Source organism: Cyanistes caeruleus, chromosome 9 (genome assembly GCF_971803275.1).
Source record: "Cyanistes caeruleus chromosome 9, bCyaCae1.hap1.1, whole genome shotgun sequence".
In the NCBI taxonomy this organism is placed as follows: domain Eukaryota; kingdom Metazoa; phylum Chordata; class Aves; order Passeriformes; family Paridae; genus Cyanistes; species Cyanistes caeruleus.
In genome coordinates this window covers 17,140,340-17,158,132 of record NC_141709.1, presented here as the reverse complement: position 1 = coordinate 17,158,132, position 17,793 = coordinate 17,140,340, and the positions used below count along the sequence as shown (strand labels likewise).

The window sequence follows — 17,793 nt, the reverse complement described above, 5'->3', positions numbered from 1 at the left end:
AGAATTTAACTTTAATCAGGTATACAGCTGGCTTGTACTGATCTTCTAATAATTATGGGTAATAGATTAGTGTATTGATTATTAATAATATTTTTTATTTAATGTTTTTCCATACTTCTGACATGTTGTACTGAGAATTGGGATTTCCCCATTAACTCAGAAGCCTGAAATTCTACATGTAATCCTTGAGGCCAGTACCCCAGAGAGAAAATTCTCAAGTCACAACCTATTTTGCTTTAGAAGTTAGAAATAGTGACGTTTTTGAAATGTTTAACTCAAGACTTAATGCAAGACTTAAATGCAAGCAGAACATTTAACCTCTCAAACCAAAAGCAAATGTTTCCTGTAAATCCTTCTTTTTATGGAAAAATACTTTTGGCATTAATTAATCTCAGCTGGGCATAACAAGGTATTGCCAGTATGAAATACTTTTGTCCATTGTGAGAAATAAAAATGAATTGCTGATTGTAGTAACTTTTTTTTTTAATGGTAGTGTTATATCATGGAAAATACTTGTCTATTTATGGAAAGAGGTTTTAGAATAGTTTCAAACCATTTTAGTACAAACAACAGCAAAACAGCTATTGGAATATCAAGCCTTTTAATTATAAGGGGGAAAAGAGAAAAACATTAGAAGTTGCATGTAATGTCTGTTTTCATTCTCTTTTTTTTTTTTTTTTTTTTTTTGACAAGAGAAAGCTATTTTGAAAGGACTTGATTGTTCAGCTTGGACCTGTTTTAGTAATCAGCCAATCAAAAGGCAGTTTGTTTTTCTGGATAAATTCTGGTAATGAATTATGTCATGCAGATCAATTCAAAAATATTTTAAAGTTGTTCAGGTGCCTTTATTGCAATCAGAATTCAATAAATAGTGAAAGAAATGGATAAACTAAGTCAATAAGTAAATGTCTCCCACTGAAACTAAATTGCTACTGTCAAAGTCCCTGTTCATTTGCTAAAACCTCTGTTTCTTGTTCCTTTTCTGATACACTGCAACACCCAGCCTGCACCTGTGACATCTCTCACAGATCAGTTGGTTTCCAAAATGCCTTGATAGAAACAAGGGATTTAGGGAGCAACTAACAAACAACTAGCCCCTTGTCTCTGGGTGGGGGATGCATAGCCGTAGGGAAACATGAACAGTGTCTCCCTGTTGAACTATCCTGGATCAGATAGGTAGCCAGCTTGTTTTGCAGATGGATCAGTAGTCACAACAGTATGGTTCTGGTATCCAGGTGTTCCAGTGGGGTTTTTTTTTTGGAGTTGAGCCAGAAGCCAATCTTTTTTAAGAAAAGAAAGTGATAATGAGTCATTCACAGATGTCTCAAACACACTTAGAAGCTAAATGTCTTCCTACTGTAGCAATAATAACATAATATTAAGAGGTGAAGGCCATCAACTCAGTCAAATGGAATTAAAAAAAAGTCTCATACCTTCTTTTTCCTTTCCCTTAAGTATTGTTTATTACTTTGCAGCAGCAAACATGATGGGCAAAATGCTTTCTTGCAGCCATAATATCCTGGTCTCAGCAAGGAGTGCATAATTTGACAGATGGATGTTGCTGAGGAAGGAGTGCAGAATGCAGGCAGGGTTTGTCTGATGAGGTGATGAATATTAGTTAAATTGAAATAGTGGGATCAGGACTGATTTAATATTGCCTGACCTTGCCCATTTGGTGTTTTTTTCTTCTTTGTCCTCTTGTCTGCTTTGTTTCAATGACTTGTTTTCAACACTAAGTGAAAAAGCCTCACAGAGCTGCTCTGTGTGTGTGTGTGTCTTCCAATTAGCAGTGCACAAAGCTATGGGACTCCAGCTATGGCTGCAGGTGAAGCCTCCACCATGACAGCAGCCTCTGCACTGCCATGGAAGATGCAAGTTTTGGGTAGGGAAGCGCCTGTTAGGAAAGGGTGGCCTGATTGCTCAGATGCAATTGTTGCCAGCTGCTGCTGTAGTGCCTTCTTGCAGTGGGGTGCTCCTGTAGCAGGGGCATCCTCAGGAGTAGGAATGCCAGAGGTTGCCATGGGAGCATGGCTGATTTTCAGAAGTACACCAAACAAGCCTGCAAGGGACAAAGAAGAGCACAGTGAAAGAAGAAAGGGAGTCCTCTCAGAACATCTGCAATGCCACTTAACAGTGGCAGTAAGAAGCAGTAATGAGAGATGGAAGAAAGGAAAAACTTGAGTTCTGTCCCACCAGCTTTAAGGCCTATGATGAGGTAATTTGATGTGAAATGATGAATTTGGAAAACAGACCTGGTGAAAGGAGGGTAATCAATGCTGTCAGGCTGTATAAGCTTTATAGGAAAGATGAGAGCAACATACAGTTGCAAGAGAGTAGTGCTCTACAAGGAAGCATTTTATAAAGCACAACAGTGCAAAAAATATTATGGAAGAAGAGCAGATCCATGGGACCACTGTGGGCAGAAATCTTGTGCTCTAATGAAAATGAGGTGCTAAGATTGTGTTACCAGACCCCTGCTCAGACCTGTAATAGTGCTCAGGAAACATGAAATGAGAGTAGAGAAGCTGCAAATTCAGTACAGCCAGCAACAGTGAGACATTTCAACAGGTGTCCTGTAGAGACTGGATTGGTGCCTCATCATGATGGGAAAAAGAGAGGATGCATCCAGATGTGCAAAGTGGCTGCTTCCCAGAACACCTGTGCATCCATAAAGTGTTACTCTGGATGTGCTCCCGAGTGGTGCACTGGAGCTGCTTTGTAATTAAGTCATAATTGTGTCACAAGATCACATTGAGCTCTATAGTTGAAGAGAGCAGAATAAACATATGCAGCACATGGTCATCTGATTTTAAGTAAAGGATCTGCAGAACAAATAGACAATTGGACAACAACTCCTTAAAGAATTGATCTAAAAGGCCTGTAGGCACCCTGAGGGCTACTAACAGTTATTCTAACAAAGTTATCAGAAGGCCCCACATATGTCTCACAGTAAAAAAAGAGAATACTAAGTCATCCTCAGGAGCTTACCTCACTAGATAGAAACCTCAGTGGAGGGTAGTGCAGCAAAATGGTCAGCTAGAAATGGGGAAGATGTAGAAATGGCCAGCAGAAACAGGAAAGCATGCTCAAATGAATAGTAAAGACCTTAAAACATGGCAGGTCAAATACAAACAGGAAATTAAAAATCTCATAAAGAATTAGAAAAGTGTCTTACAAAAGATGCTCAAGCTGACAAAAAGCTCCTTAGTATATCAAACGCAGGAAATCAGTGGGACTATTTGACAACAGCAGTGTAGCTGGGGGCACTCCGTGGAAAGCCTGGGGCAGAGACGGTCAATGAATTCTTTTTGTTGGTCTCTGCTGCTGAAGGTGCTGGGAAGATCTTTCACAGGAATTTCTTCTTATGGCTGTGATTGTGGTGGTGTGGTTTCTTCCTTTTATTGTGTTTTGTGTTGGTGGTGTTGGTTTTTCAGCAGGCAGGTCAGAGAAAATAAATCAGCCTGGAGTGAGTATTGAAAAGCTGTGCTGCTGCTGCATCCCATTGTTGCAGGAAGCTCGTGGGTTGTCAATCTTGATGTTAATGTTCATAAATTTAGTTCTAGAGGGTAACCTGGGAGTTACTGACCAGTGTGCCTGATCATCATACTTAGTGAGCTGGTAGCATCCCTTTTAAAGAATAACACTATTGAACATGTGGCTAATCATAAGTTCAAGGTCCTTGCAACATGAGCTTGTAGCCCAGAAAGCCAGCTATCTCCTGGGCTGCAGCACAAGCAGTGTGGCCAGCAGGCTGAGGAGGGGATTCTGCCCCTCTGCCCTGGGAGACACACCACCTGCAGTGCTGCATTCAGGTTTGGAGTCTTCAGCACAGAAAAGACATGGACCTCTTGAAGCAGGTACAGATGAGGCCATGAGGCTGACCAGAGCTGGAGTACCTGTCCAGAAGACAGGCTGGGAGAGTTGGGATTGTTCAGCCTGGAAGGGAAGGCTCTGGGGAGACCTTATAGTGACATTCCTGTACTCACTGGGGGCACAGAGGGGCACAGACCTTTAAGCAGGTTGTAGCAATAGGACATGGGATAATGGTTTTAAACTAGTGGAGGATAGAGACTAGAGATAAGAAATGTTTTTTTACAGGGCTTGGTGCAACACAGGAACAAGTTGTCCAGAGTGATGGTAAATCCCCCATCCCTGGTAACATTCAAGATCAGGTTGGAAAGGGCTCCAAGCAAGTTGGTCTAATTGGAGTTGGCCCTGCTCATTGCAAAAGGGTTGGACTAGATGATCTTTATCAGCCTCTTTCAACCCAAACAAATCTCTGATTCTAGAATCTCTTGTGTAAAAGCCAGTGCCACTCTGGTGCCATGTACATGGTGCCATGCTGTCAGGGTGTTGTGGATGTGTGGATACAGTGCATGCCTCTCACTAGCTTATTGACAATGCAGTGAGCTGCTTTCACTTCAAAGTTCATTACAGAGATTAAGAGCTGTTTGATAGAAAGTGACTTGGAGGTGCTGGTTGATGGCCAGGAAGGCCAATGGCACCCTGTCCTGCCTGGATCAAAAATAATGTGGCCAGCAGGACCAGGGCAGCGATCACCGCCCTGTACACGGCACTGGTGAGGCTGTGCCTCGAGTGCTGTGTCCAGTTCTGGGCCCCTCACTTTGAAAAGGACATGGGGACACTGGAACATGTCCAGCAAAGTGCAACAAGGCTCGTGGGCTGTCTAGAAAACTTGTCTGATGGGAAATGGCTGAGGGAGCTGGGCTTGTTTAGTCTTGAGGAGACTCAAGGAGGAGAGGAGGCTCAGGGTACCTCACTGCTCCACACAGCCACATGAAAGGAGGTGGGAGTGAGGTGGGGTCCAGTCTTGTCTGCCTGCCTGCAGTGAAAGGACCAGAGGAAATGGCCTTAAACTGAGATGGGAGATACAGATTAGATAAAATTTTTTTCACTGTTAGGGCAGACAGGCTGCCCAGGAGGTGGTGGAGCCACCACTCTGGAAGTGTTTAAGGCACTGGGTAATACAGTTCTGGATCTGGCAGTGAGTGGCACAGTGTGGTGCTTACAGTGGTAGTGCTGCATTGGCAGTCAGACTGGATGATCTTAGAACCATGGTCATCGAGGCTGAAGGGAATGTTAAGTTAGCAAGGGAAAGTGGATGGTAGAAAAACTGAATGTACAACTGTTTACACTGTCCTGAAGTCCTACCCCTGAACAAGGAGACCTTTGAGGAAATTAATGCCATTATTGCCTTTTCTCTTTGAAAATTTTGAAGTTTGGGAAGGGAAGAGAGCATAAAATGGAAGTGTGTCTATCAAAGTAGATATTTAGTTTGTCTTTTTGTCCTCTGTGCATATCTTAATTAACAAATGGAGAAACAGAATGCAGATTTGGGATCTGGACCTGAAAACTTGAGGGAAGTATACTTCTTACTAGTTTCCTCCTTAAATGACTTTTTAAGAAAAAAAAAATCCCAAACACCAGCCAACTTTATTGTAGATAATTTTATGTTATTTTCAGAAATAAAACTGTTGCAAATGAAAGTGATATTTGTGTTGATTCATTGGGACTATGGTGCACAGTGTGCATAAACTTAATTGCAGAAATATTGCTACACAAATGCTATTAAATATTGACCGCAAATATATGAGTTTGTAGCTAGAAAGTGAGTTTTTCATTCACTTTTGCTGAAGTAATTTTCTGCCCTTTTCTCCCTTAGGCAGTGGCGTGATTTGTTTATAACATTATATGTGGGTCCCAAAACCACACGATTGAGCAAATAGTTAAAGCAAAATTGACATTGCTAGTTATAAGTTTGATATAGAGAATGCTGTTTCTTTTATTAATGTGACTATCTGTAAAACTCCTAGGCAAATCATCAACAGTTAGTCTGTAATCTTCTCTGGCTTTTAGAATATGGCTTTTCTGTGGAAAAATAAATATAAATAGATTGAATTTAGGTTTTTTTTCAGACCCTAGGTCTGACTGACTTGCCAGATTTTGAAATGTGAGGACACCCATGGGCCTTGTTTCTTTATAACTGTGGCTGTATAATTTTTTTGTCTTGCATGAGTCGTCCTACTATGAGATAGAAGTCAAAATCTTGTCTCTTCTAAAGTGAAATCGAAGTTTTATTTTTGAAGACCAAACTAACCAAAAGGAAGCAAAGTATCCTCTGTAATGTTTCAAAGTTATCTTTCATTAAAAGTACGTTAATTCTCTTAAGAGCTTGTGCAAGAAAGTATATTATATGGAAAAGTAGGCTAGATAGATTCTGAATTATTATAGGACCTTTATATTATCTCCAACTTTCCAGGTAACTTCATGTAAAGCCTCTAAAGATGCACTTTGATTATTGTCAGTAAGAGGCCAAAACCATTTGTTAGCCAGGATAGGCAGTGCTGGGGGGATGTGTGTGATGTCTGCATTGCTGTTAGATCTGTCTGGTACCTTTGAGGCTCTTTGAAAGATACTTTGTAAAACAGATAGTAAATAGAAAGTATTGAGTGTTAATATGGCCATTTTCCTGGGTGCCCAATAGCCTTCAAGTCATAAAAATGAGTAATAGGTTTTGAAAGAAAATAATTAATATCTATAGGTTCAGAAATTACACTGTTAATGGATGTTCTCATCAGTTAAACTTAATGGTCTGAAAATTGTTATTGATTGCTTTGATGTTTTATCTAAACACACAAAAAAGGAAAGAAGTGATTTGTTTAACTTTATTTGGTGACTATTTTCATGCCCATCTATAGTGTGAGGAATGCTAAGGGAAAGTTGCATCACTCTTTTTTCTCTGTGAATCTGTTTGCTCATGTAGTATGGCATGAGTAGGCCCGGCTCCTTTGTGCAGGAGAGACTGATGATTTAGGGAAATATAATTATTCCTTGAACTAGTAACTTTCTTCTGCTGCACAGCTGAGGGGAGCTTGCACACATGTTATGTACCATTACAATTGGTTTATTAAATTAGAGATCTGTGTGACTTAAAGATCAAGTACTGTATTATACATACTTAGTAGCCATATGGGTTATTTTGACTGCATTATTTACTTGCTAGACTTGATCATTTTTTAAGAGATATTGAATAATTCCTGTTCTTTTTCTTTCCTTTTTTTTTTTTTTTTTTCTGATTTTATTAAGTGATCCAATCAGAAAGTGGCTTTGGGTAGCGATAGGTAAGGGGATGGATGATGTGGTGTGCCTGCCTCCTGTGTTTGGTTTGCTCTGTCACAGAGTTCAAGGCAGGCAAAAGCACCAATATCGGTGGTTGAAGTTTATTCAGTTCATTCTTTCTGGTCCACAGACCATGCCAAGGTTGACATCTTGTGCACAGGGTTGTAAAGCTACTGGTAGGGTAATTGTGACTAAAGCTACAGGAGCTATTTGTAAGCCAGACTTAAATGTCAAGAGATTTGCGTGGAGACATGTTTGGTAAATAGTGTATCTGTAACTTCATCTGTGGTAACTTAGTGATTCATCATGTGCCTTTTTCTCACCTTTTACTTTATGCCATATCACCATCTCAAGCTGTTGGTTCCTTCATGTGCAGGAGGAGGCTGGAGGTTGCATTTTGATGTTAAACATTGCATTTTTTATGAAACACCGTTATCATCTTTCATCAATTTTAGTTACCTGATTCTTCAATTTCACATTTTTTTCCCCCCTGGTTTCTACTGTTACTGCCATTTACTTGGCAGAGGCAGAAAGAAGGTGACTGTTTAATCTAATTCATAACTTAGGAACTCATTTTGAGGTATAAAGAACATATGCAGCTGGTTTCCGGGGTTAACTGTATGGCCCTGACAACTATCTGTCTTTCTCAGGAAATGCTTCATAGGCTTAAAATCAAGTGGTCTGGACTTTAAAGATTTGATTTATTTTTTTTTAAATTCTGACTGTCTTTGGGAAAATAGAAGAAAAAATTTGGAATACAGATTAACTTGGCTGCCTCTTTATTATTGCATTTGAGAAGTACTTGCCAAAGCTTTTTCCTGTATCTATTTAGAAATTGGGTTATCTGGGGTAGAGGCTCTGACAAATGATGACTTGTGTTGGATATGTGCTGCTGTTGCATCATCCCTGCTAGAACTGAATTTCCAGGTTTCATTTTCCCACCGTCAGTTTCCCTATACTTGTTCATCTGGTATAAAAATCTCTTCCATGCCCTGTCAAGAGACCAAAGTAGAGCAATTGAAACCTCAGCTCTTCTCTGCTGTGACCACAGGGAGGCAGCTGCTGAACTAAGTCAGAGGGTGCTCAAGTTCTCCCTACCAGGAGGCACAAGAAACACTGACATCCACTCAGTAATTTCTGGTGTTTCCCCTTCCTAGATGCAAGGCTGCCTCCACCATCACTTCCTTTTGGACTATGATGCTGTGCCCTTGTGGTTGTGAATAGCGCCTGGGCCCTGCTCACTCTTTGCAAAGAGCTGCTTTAAAAACAATACTTTTAAACAATACCTTGTTTGTTGCATTCATCTTAGACTACAGCAGGGACCTTGCTTATACCCACATCTCGTGACAGTTTATTTTCAAAAATCTTTGATCTTCTTTGGTGCATCTGTTGGAGGAACACTGGTCTGCAGACTCGTGTGTAAGGTGTATCAGTTGGCAGCTGAAGAAATAGAGCAGGACTATGCTAGCTGGTTCTTGAAATTTAGAGTTAATTGATTATCCTGAAGACTTTGCAGCCTTAATTGAGTGGCTTAATTGAGTGGCAGTAGCCATAGCCAATGTTTGTCCTTATGCCTTTTGCCTCTCTCCCTTCCCCAAAATATGCTTGATATTAACTTTTCTAGTCTGCTGATGTGGAGGCAGGCTTGGTTGGATTAATTCTTCTATGACAAGATTAAAAATAATACCAATTTTTTTTACTTTAGGGTGGAGGTGGCAGAGCTGGGGAAATGGACTGTGCCTCTCTATCCCTTCATATAAACCAACAAGGGGTTTACTCTTTTTATAGAAAAAAGTCCAAACTTTAAGCCTTGGATGCAACGTACAGATAAACTGTTGTTTACATGCAAGCTATTGGGAAAAGAAATAGAAAGGGAGGAAGGTTATGAGTAAAAATCTGTGTAGGTCTTTTTCTCAGTCTTAATTTGGCAATGAGCTGAGCAGATAAGATATATTGCTGTAGCTGGCAAAAGCTGGTGTATCATATATAGAGTGTATACACAGAAAAAGAAATGATACCATGCCTCTCTGTTAAGGAATACCATTTTGTGTTATGAGAAATTATGTCTATACATTTTATGGTAATGGAATGATTAAAATCTGTGTTAAAGTTGTATTCTGAAATTCACTTCAAAAGTACTTGCAATTAACATAGAAAAAAAATAAAAATTCATGTCTGGAAAGATAATGAGATACCTTTCATTAAAATATGCATTGATCATAGTTAACCTCCTGTGTTTTAAGAAGTTAAGAAATTAAAATGCTAAGATTTGAACAAACTTGCTCTTGTTATACAGGGTTAAATCTTATTAAGGAGTGGAAGGGTTTGTACTACTTTGATTATTATAGTAGATTTTTTCTAAGCATTTTCAGTACACACCATGTGCTAGTTATGGATCTGTGAGCCCAGATCAGAAGCCAGAGTATGATAACCTCTGTTGTGGATGTAAGTGTAAATGGCTTACAGCCACTTCCCATGCTCACTAAGAAACAAACACAAGGTATTTAAACATTCCTAAACATTTTTTTGAGTCATCCAATTTTAATGAGAAGGTACAGGACTTCGTGTCACTACAAAATAATAATTGTCTGGCCTTGGGTGGAATGAAATGGGTGTTAAGAAGTCATATGAAGATGAAATAACAGGAAGAATCTTGCTAATTAGAATAGGTGAAGTTTATCAATATCCATTTATTTAGTGGAATTAAGTAGTCTTTTCTTCTCTTTAGGTTAGTTAATAGTCTATGAGACTCCAAATCTTTTTCATTGTGGTTTATTTAATTTCTTCTATTAACCTTCTGAACTTTTCTGTACAGATGAAGGGTATGGAGCTGTAAGGTCTGCTGTTTTTGCTATACGTTAAGCAGTGGCATTGTATTTAGATGATACACTCTTTTTTCTTCTCAGTGCTACAGGGGAAGACTTTGATCTTCCAGGATTTGTTTTTTGTCAGTAGTTAAGTGCCTTTTGTGTCTGGGTATTCACTTTCATTTGGGTATGTTTAGTCAGAAATAAAACTGTGAACAAATTCCTGGAATTTAATCTTTGCAGATGTGGTTCCCTTTTCAGTCCGTTGAATATTGTTCTAAAGCCATCTGGTACACTTAAATTCACATTTATGTAGCTGCTTTAGAATGAGTATTTTCTGTTAAGGCTATCTCTGAAGCAGACAGTAGTCTTCTTGAAGATGATCTAGTTATAACTCCTTGCATTGCACCATTGACTATTTGGAGCATAGACCCTAAGGCTCACACTGATGATTTTAACTCCTATTACACTATTGATTCCAGAAATCCAATGAAACTGCATAATACAGTTTTTTCCTAACTGTTTCCATCCATTATAATATCCATATTCATAAACAAACCTTCATGATGGAGCAGATATTTTTTCCTAGGAGTCTCTCTGTTCAGAAGTCTGAATCAAAACCAGCTTGTCATATTGACTAAGAGATAAATTTGATGTTGCCTGGTCCATCTCCCTATACAGACACATTTTGACACAGTGTATTTGAGTGCTAATAATGACATTAGAAGATGTTGGAAAGAGATCTAATTTGGCATGCAGGAGTGACTTTGCTGTCATCTCCTATTTTCTGCACAATTGACAGCAGATACTTGGGGCTGAATTTTTCTTTCAGGTCAGATTTCCAAGGCATGAGACTGTCTGTTAGAAACAGATAAGACCAAAACCAATACGGAAGTACTTGTTGGAAGTGTCAGCAGGCTGAGGATTTAAAAAGGGTGCTTCAGTTTTCTGTTTATGACATGACACAACAACGTATATTTCACTAGCAATAAAATCCAACCAAGAATCCCATGCCAGTTTTTAACATTTCTCACTGGGAAAATTTTTTAACAGTAGTCTTATCTGGAATGAATGAAAGAATGAAATTTTTTTCAACTAATATGTCTATTTTGTCACACTCTCTAGATAGTACAGTTAAATTATTTTTAAGGAAATCAAATTGGGTTTAAGTGCCCTCATGATCCAAAATGCTTTCAAACTTTCACTGTCAGACAAATAAAATTTATATCTGTACCTCATTTTCAGTGTGCAAGACACTCAAAAAGCAAATGAAAACATTATCTGAGATAAACGAAAAACAATATGCTTCCAAATATTTCCATAGATATTTCATACTCTGTTGCTTCTCAAACTGTCCATTTCATATCTGGACTACTTATACCTTTCTGTTGGTGAATGTTGCTATCTAAACTAACACAATAAAACTTTTCTGAAAGAGCACCTGTAAGGAGCAGCTCATACCCAGCAGTCCTGTGCAGCCACAGGAGCCAAGAGCTGCGGTGTGGCACCGTGCTGTGACCATCTGAGGCCTCCTTCTCTGGAGCCTGGGAGCGGTGAGGATAGCAGGGCTTTACCAGACTGCCATCTCCATTCCTGATTGCCAGTATTTTCTTTTTCCTGATGTCCTTTGCCTTCCCTTTCCAAAGCAGGTTGAACTTCCCAAAGTCAGCCTGACCGCATCTTGAGTGAACACTTTTGAAATTAATTCTTCTAATTACATAGAAGTGTTGCTTAAAAAAGCCCAGATACTGTTGCAGCCAAAAAAATGGTATGTCTGGCCTTGTCTATCTCTGTCTTGAATAGATGATACCTAAGAAACAGCAAAGAAAGTCAAGAGTGTAGGATTACTTCCCCGGTACATGTTACAAGATTCCCCAACAAAGACTGTGGGAGGGGCTTAAACCTTGTTCAAGACTTCCTTAGCCAGAAGGACATCTTTAAGTGTAACAGCTTTTGATAAATTTTCTCCAGACTTCCCCAAATTAATTCCCTAGCACTAATTCCTCTAGCAGACAGTTCCCTCAGTTTAGTTACTCAGTGGATGTTGTGGCATCTCTCGATATTACCAGTTTCTCTTTTTGAGCCTTGTTCTTGTGCTGGAAGAGATGGTGAGCAGTGATCTCCCTGTCCCTCTGTCACCTGCCATTGAATACATGTCTGTCATCACCTCTGCTGTCCTTGCCCTGGCTGAGGCATTGTGATCTATCTCATCATATTGCAGACAGAATTTGTTTCACACCTTTTACCTTTCATCTTACAACTTCTATCTTAAGTACATGGCAAAGTGGAAATACACAAAAGAATTCAAGCATCAAATACTACATTTTTATGCAGATATGCCAAGATATTATCTTTTCAGTTCTCTGCTCTTTTCCTAATAATTTCTGATATGGCTTTTTTTGACCGCTATGGAAATTTTGGAATAGTCCTGAAATTTTGGCAATTCAGTATTTGACAATTCAGTTTTTCAATATAACCCCAAAGTCTCTATTCTGATTGGTGGCAATCAGCCCAGACCACATGTATATACATGGAAAATCCTTTCCCTCTTCTTACATCTCCTGTTCCATGCATATCACTTCATAGTTATTTTTTCATTTAATCTGGTTTTGTATCTAGCACCGTTACTTAGTTTTTAAATTTCTGTTGCAGTGTTTTGTTGTTTCTAAGTTTTTAGGAGTTGTAAAGAAAGGAGTATTTCCAGTAAGGACATTCTCATCCCTACTCATTCGATTTCTAGACTGTTTAGGAAGTTTTTGTTTCACAAGCTTGAGCACAGATCTCCAAAAAAAAGCCCATGTGAAAGTAACCTGTAAATTGTGCTTCATCTTTGAAACCAAAGCAACAGCATCTGTTTGTTCATCTCTGTCATGTACCTCCTAAAAAGGTGGCTTATAAATCAGATTTGCATCATTCACAGAATTTGGAGGAGGTGTGTAACATGGGATGCCATGTGTAAACTATGCCCTGGAGTACGAGGACAGGACACTGCAGGAAGACACTTGGAGGGTGAGTTTCCATAGTGAAAAGGAAAGTTCCTATGCTGTAGAAACTGGATTCATGCTCTGGCAATGTGGCAGGAAGTCCCTCAGCTGAAGTATGTTGTTTGATTTGGTGTAAGAGATTAATTTCACAAGTTGGTCTCATGACTGCAATCTGAAGAGTGACCAGTTGTGCAGTGGGCCAGATGCTGTTGATGTTAGTTCAGTTTCTTAGTTGGGGAATTGATTGTGTGAAAATGGATCTTTGTTCTCTGGAAAAATTTGTTTCTTTGAATTCCCCTATCCTGACTAATTGCTCTAATTAATTGTAATAGTTTATTATCAATCTCAATTCTTCATTAAAATCTGTAATGAAAATGCTCAAAAGGAATTCTGAAAGATTTGGAATGAAAGAGTGTTTTCACCACATGTTTACTAGTGCTTTCCCAAAATTGCAAGGATATATATATATTTATTTTTAATTGGAGTGGAGAAGGAGTGGGAATGTATGAGAACTACAGTTTAATCTACTGAACAGTTTTGTTTCTCAGCTCTTTCCCTGGCTTTGAAAAATAGTGAAACTATTTTGAGTTTTTAATAAACAATATAAGTTTTTTTTAATAAACAATCCAGGAAATTGGAAGTTTTCATTTTGGCAGTTTCAGGATGAAGTGTTTTAACTTTTATATAAAAAATAATTTTTCATATTTAAGCATCTTTTTAAAAGAGACAGAAAGCATTTTCATGTGGAGATGACTGATCTTGATCATGGGTGATGTCATGTCCTGTTGGATTAATAGTGCAGGGAAAGTAGCTTGGCTGCTGCAGAAGATACATTTGTTCTGTCAAAAGTAGAAATTTTCTGGCTTGGGGTTGTAATGAAATGTGTTCAATAATTATCCAAGAGTAGTAAGGCAATAAAAGGAAAAAATTTATATGGAGTTTAACAGTATCTGGATTATCTGTTCTGCAAGCTGCAGATCACATAAGGAGTGGAGCATCTTCCCCAACAGGAAGGAGGAGAATATTTGCCCCTCTGTCCTGGTCAGTTGACCTCAGCCCCATATTAGAGTAAATCTGACTGATGATGGTTTTTAAATATCAGATCTGAAGCTGAATTATGCATAATATACCTATTAATTTTTATCCATCTCTAGGTAACAGTGTTTTGAGTTTTCTTACCAAAAAAGGCATTTTTGTAATGAATCGTGAACAAATGACACAATGGGTAGTTGCTGGATGTAGGACCACCTAAAAGAACAATTCCCTATATGAATATCTAGTGAAATAGAAAATAGACAAGAAATATATATTTACCCTTTAGTGGTAAAATGCATTACGGGAACACTGAAATGAGTTTTTTACTAGGCCAGTATTTTGAACTAGTAAGCAATTATCACCTACTATCTATCATTTGATCAAAGATCCAAAAGCTAATGCCACACTGAGATATCATCTTACAACCCTATAAATTTCAAATATATTATTAGGGTAGAAAGCATGAGCATTTTGAATATTTTTTTCATTTGATGATAAGGAATAAAAGTAGCTTAGAAATTATTTTCTCATAAACACAGAGTATGTGATCAGGCCACTTCAGGAATAGTTAAAATGAAGTGCATGGGACATGGCAAGGACAAGATAATAAATTATGTGAATTATTCTTTTAGTTTATTTTTATTTGTAATAAAACTTAATTTCTTTTGCAAGCATATATTTACAGGCTTTTCTGCTATTGTTACCTTGCTTGTAGTAAATTTTGCACCATGCTGTGTAAGGCAAGCAGCACCATAGCCTGTGATCAGGCTTGCAGGCTCAGGAAGTGACCTGGCCTCTCTGCTCCTTCCTGGGTTGCCTCTTACCAGCTAAATAGCTGAGCTTAACAGCAGGGGATGGCACCAGTGCTCCACAGCAAAGTTCTGTCTGCCATGGGACTTGGTCAAGGTTAGTCTGCCGCCTGTCACTGGAGCAGTGGCCTTGTTAAGTGGAAGGAATGCATAGTTACAGTTCTTTGCTTTTAGCTGTGGTTCCCTTTTCCCCTTTTCCCCTGTTTTGTCTTTTCCTTTTTTCCCCCTTTACCTCCATTTTTGTGAGCAGTCAAAGTCAATATCACATCCTATCTTTAACTAGCTGTGTGGAAATGTATTTTACAGTTGAGTGTATCTGCTTGAAAGCATCTCTCTTCTGCTTTCTCTGCAGTTAAACTAGAAAAGTTTCTTAATGTATGTGAAGCGTGAGTCCAGATGAGTGAAACAGATTTTATTTTTTTTTTTATTTTATTCACCGTGTGATCAATCCTGTGTTTAAGGTGCTTGTGCAGTATCTTACACATTCCTTGAGGAAAATTAACATTCATCTCTTCCTAAGCATGGTATTGGAGGACATGCTTTTTTTAATAAAATGTGTTTGATTTAATCCCAGGTGTCCTTAGAGCCCTTTAGGTTGCTGCTAGGTTGCAGCACCCAGGGAAGAGAAGTCTGCAAAAAGAAAAAGAGGAGTCAGAGTACTTTTGTGGGATAGTTATCCTCAAACTGAGGTACATGTCAGCTCCCTGACAAGTCCTGGGATATATGCATCAAGCAAGCAAGGCAAAGCTTGTTCCTGCATGGTCCCACTTACTCCCTTGCCCCTCTCCACTGCTTCAGAGTGGGACCTGCCCCAGTGCTGCCCACCCCGTGTGCCTCCAGCGCCGGACACAGGCGGGAGCCAGGGGCGTTCAGTGCTGCCCTGCCCCAGGGAACTGAAGTCACTGCCCAAGTTCTGCAAGAATGGAAGGCCTTGGATGCTCCCCCTCTCTCTCTTCCCTCTCTTTCCTTTCTGCACATTACATGCTCCCATGTGGGAAATGCTCAGGAGGTTTGAAGGTTCTAGGTACTGCTTTCATGGAGATATGTTAAAAAGTTGTGACAAACCTTTATTGCTTGGATAGTCCTGTGCAACCTTTGAAAGTTTTGATGGGAACTTACTGCTGGCCTTTGTATTTTGTTGTCTAGATGCTTGTTATGTGGATGCCCTAAACTTTCTGTCTATAATAAAACAATTAGTTCTTTTGATATTTTGTTTTTTACAAGACTAGTATGACTTGAACTGCTTTTCTCATGACTCATGAGAATGGCAATTGGTAACCCACTAATATTTCTGTCCACATGGGTTTGTAATTTTAGAAGTAATCACTTCGTGGCTGATGTAAATTTTGTAATGAGAAATACTAGATTTATGACTGCAGGATTTCTCAAAGACTGTTTTATTGCTTAGAGGAATTGCTTTCTCTGTTGGGAAAATCCATCATTTGATGTCTGCCTCAAATGTTTTGTGGGCGGTTTATGCTTTGAGAATGCTAATGCAATCATTGAAACAATAATGATGATTTGAGATAGTATAATTGTTCCCCTTTCCTTCACTCCAGACACACAATGTGCTGAAAGTGAAGGTAGGTGTGGGTTTGTAAAGGGACTTCACAGTCAGGATGTGAGTAATTGCAATATTTGGTCGTTGGGTTCTTGCCCCACCTTTTAAGTTCATTGCACTTTCCTGGAATAGGTAACTGATTCCTGTACATGCTAGCTGAGAAGGGTTGTTTGGAAGAGTGCAGGATTAGTCACAGAGATGATGACAATTGATTTTGAGGAAGGTCTTTGCTGATGTGTTTTTGCATGGAGCCTCTCTATGTAAAAGTACTGTCTGCCTGTGGGACTGATATCCTCAGGCAAAATATTAGGGGGAAAAACTCAGGCCTCAAAGATGAGAATTTCCCAGAGCTGCTGGAACTGAGATGTTTCTGGGCATGCCTGCTGGATGAGGAAATTTTGGGACCTCCTAAGCCTTTGTGACGAAAACCTTAGCATTCCCAGGGTTAGTTAATGCAGGTTGTGGGGCTTAAAGTTCTGTTTTGGAACATAAAATATGGGTGGTGAAATCTGTGGTGTATCTGTGGCCAAGGTTTGCTGTAGGCTCTCCAGGGAAGCGTTGGAGCAGCTCTGGGCAGTGTGGCTCTGCTGTGTGGTGCTGGGCAGTGGGCACTGCCTGGGGACTCTGCAGCTCCTCAGGCTCTTCTGAGCACTTCTGGGGGAGCCTGGCACAAGGAAACTTGGCTTACCAGCTCTTTCTGCTCCTCCCATGAAATGATGAACTAGTCCAGCCTGGGAGTACTAGGCAATGACTGCATGAACATGACTCACTGCAGCTAAGGAAGAAGTTGCTGTTACATACATTTTTATTTTTTATTTATTTGCTCTTCCACTATGAGTGGACTACATGTATGATTTTGTATTTAAATGAAGGTAACTTCTAAGCTTTCTATTCTAATTTAGTATCATTTTGCCAGCTCTATGCCAATAGCACATCTCAGCAGAGAAACTGCTCCAGTCAGCAAGGTCTCTCCTTCTTGGGTCTGCGTCTAAAAAAGAAATAGAAAAGAGAATGAGAGAATGATCTTAGAAAAATCATGCTTTGAAGCACACCATGTAACCTCTAATGCCTTAGTTTCTCAAATATATTTTCCTTCATGTATTCTAGCAATGCTAAAGGCATCTGTTTCCAGCAGGGTAGAGAAGAAGGCGGGAACTGATCTTTGAGTTGCTCACCTATTTCCTTTGCATCCTGCTATATCTCACTTTGCCCCAGTGCCTGCTTTTAAGGACCCAGCTGAAGCCCTTGTGTCACTTCCCTGCTTCTGTGAAGCTGCATTGTTGCGTGGATTAGCATTTCTTTTCATTTTCTACTTTCTGTGTGCAATAGGTGTATTCTGGGTGGAAACATATGCTACTGGAGAATCACCTGTGATGTATTGGAGTTTCAAATCTTTGTCTGATTTAGCATATTTTTGCTTTTTAATGTAATTCATTTCTGCACTGCTGATCTTATTC

General features: G+C 39.3%; 1 long non-coding RNA gene across 1 annotated transcript; it reads right to left on the bottom strand.

The window, feature by feature from the left end:
- Positions 1 to 823: 823 nt before the first annotated feature.
- On the bottom strand, positions 824 to 1,884 carry LOC147651642 (uncharacterized). The gene is made up of 2 exons (XR_015273791.1): positions 1,434 to 1,884; positions 824 to 1,280 (listed from the first exon to the last, which is right to left on the bottom strand). It is a non-coding gene; the product is annotated as an uncharacterized LOC147651642 (long non-coding RNA).
- Positions 1,885 to 17,793: the final 15,909 nt, after the last annotated feature.